Genomic DNA, 2,591 nt, shown 5'->3' with positions numbered 1-2,591 from the left:
AACATGAATATAATGGAGGAGGTTATGGAGGTGAAAGGTTACAAGAATAATGATCGTAAAGGTGGAGGCTATCTTCATAATGGAGGAGGAGGTAATGGAAATAATTAGTCATAGTAACTTCTTGGTGAAGTAGAAATCCATACCACAATAATTTATAGAGAAAAGACATAGATTCCACCTTGAACTTGTATCGAAAAGTCACTTACACACTTAAACTATCATGATGATCTATTACACACATTTACTATTCAAAAGTGAATTTATTTACCCCTTAAAACTGACGTGACAAAGAAATAAAATGAAAATAAAAACTAAACACGTTAGTTAGAAATAAAAAAAATAAAATAATAATAATTAGAATCAGCTTTTAACCCCCCACCCTCCTCCACCCCACACCTCTTCTTCTTCACACCTATTCTTCTTTTTCACATCTCATCTTCTTCATTTTTATACATCACAATCTCAAATCATAACTTTTCTTTTTGATTAGCAACTAGGTTAATTCTCATAGATTTGTTAGTGAATAATTGTATTTTGTGATAATTTTTACTAAAGGAAGAATCTAAAAAGAATTTCGGATAAACCTAAATATATAAATACTTAAGTTATGTTTAGGAGATTTTGGTTGATTGTTTCTATCTTTTCTATTTTTTGACTTTGTTAAAGAAATTTTGATTGTTAATCAATTTTGGGTTTGGTTCTAATTGTAGCTTTATGGGTATGGTGGGTTCTAGGTAATGGGTGAAAAAAAGAAGAGGAAATTGAAAGTGGTGAAGAAGATTAATCAATTTTTTGAATTTGGTGAAGATAGACAACTTTATGAGTGTGGTGGCGCTAGGTAACGATTTTAGAAAAAAAAAAGTAGAAATTGAAGATGGTGAAGAAGAAAAAAATTATATTAGAAATGGTGATTGTGATATTTAGTGGTGGATGGCAAAGAAGAAGAAGAAGAATTGAAGGTGATATGGCGGTGGTGAAGAACAAAGAATCAATAGTGAATAAGGTAGCCGGATATGATTTTTTCCATGAGATAAGAGATGGAGCGGGTGAGATTTTGTGATGAAGAAGGTATAATTATTAGAGAATTTTAATAATTAATTGTAGATTAATTAGTGTAAAATATTGTTAACAAAAGAAAAGTTTAATAAAGAAAAGAAAACAAATTTTTTAATAAAAATTCATAATTTCTGACATGGCGCTGACGTAGCGCTGATGTGGCGGCGAGTGTATTACACCACACCCTGTGAGAGTGGTGTTACACCTCTCAGGGTGGTATTAAATTCACTTTTGAATAGTAAAAGTGTGTAATAGGTCATCATAATAGTTTAAACGTTTAAGTAACTTTTCGATATAAGTTCGGGAGAAATTTATGTCTTTTCCCTATTTGTATTTAGTGGAAGGGTCAAATGGTAATACTTTTATGATGATGATATATATATATATATATATAATATATATATATATATATATGATTTTGGTATTTAAACTTTCAGCTTTTTAGTTCCCACTTTTAATAGTACTAGTTTCTCAGCACATGCGTTGCACGTGTATGCCTAGTTATATGTAGAATCCTTAAGAATCATTCATCTTATATACTCCCTCTGTCCAACAATACTTGTCTCCTATTGACTTTGCACACTTCTTAAGAAATTATAAATAGAATGTTAATTTTACTATATCATCCTTTGAATATAATAAATATAATGTCTTTGAATAATGTAATTGACAAATGACTATAATTAATGATAAGGGTAAATTATGAACTAAGTGTAAAATTATCCCTTGATTTTATAAAGTGGATAAGTATTGTTGGACATCCCAAAATAGTATAGTGGACAAATATTGTTGAACGGAGGGAGTAATATACATCTATAATTCATGTTTCTTTTTTCTGAGATTTCCACCCAAAATAGTGTTCTGCAAGAGTTCTGTTGGAATAAACCCATCGAAATGTTTATCAACGTCTTCAAATGCAAATGCCTTTCAGAAAGTATTCTATAAGTAATACAAAGTACATACCTTGCCGAAAGATGCCACTAATCCGTGTAGAGCTGAAATCCTGGCTCCTAATTTTTCCTTCTGAACTTGTTTTAAAACATGTAAATTTGTCTAAAGATGTAACTAAGTAAATAAAAATATGTTTTATCTAATAATTAATTTTTTTTAGATGAGATCGTCATACATTTTAATATGCAGGTATGACCATAAGAGGTAGAATTTTAAGAGGCCATAAGCACAATTTGGGATTTCGTACAGTAGTAAACCTCCCATGTTCAATTATCATGATTTACATCGGTATTGAGCCCGGGGAATTGATTTTTGCATTAATTTTGTTTTTTTCTCTCCAACAATTGAAAAAGTTGAAAGTATAAAAGTGCAAGTCGATAGATTAACTTACAAATAACGATTAGGTTTTATTTTCATCCAAATATTCTGAATCCATGATCAAACAAACAAAATTCCTTGTTAATCAGATATTAGAATAGATAAACATATCACAATTCACAGATTAGAAGTAAGAATGATTCAACATACCACTATGACGAACCAAACACGACCATAATTAAAAAGATAAACATATCAGAAAATTT

Source organism: Solanum tuberosum, unplaced genomic scaffold, assembly GCF_000226075.1.
Source record: "Solanum tuberosum cultivar DM 1-3 516 R44 unplaced genomic scaffold, SolTub_3.0 scf00001, whole genome shotgun sequence".
NCBI classification, from domain to species: Eukaryota; Viridiplantae; Streptophyta; class Magnoliopsida; order Solanales; family Solanaceae; genus Solanum; species Solanum tuberosum.
Note: the sequence above shows the minus strand (reverse complement) of the source record.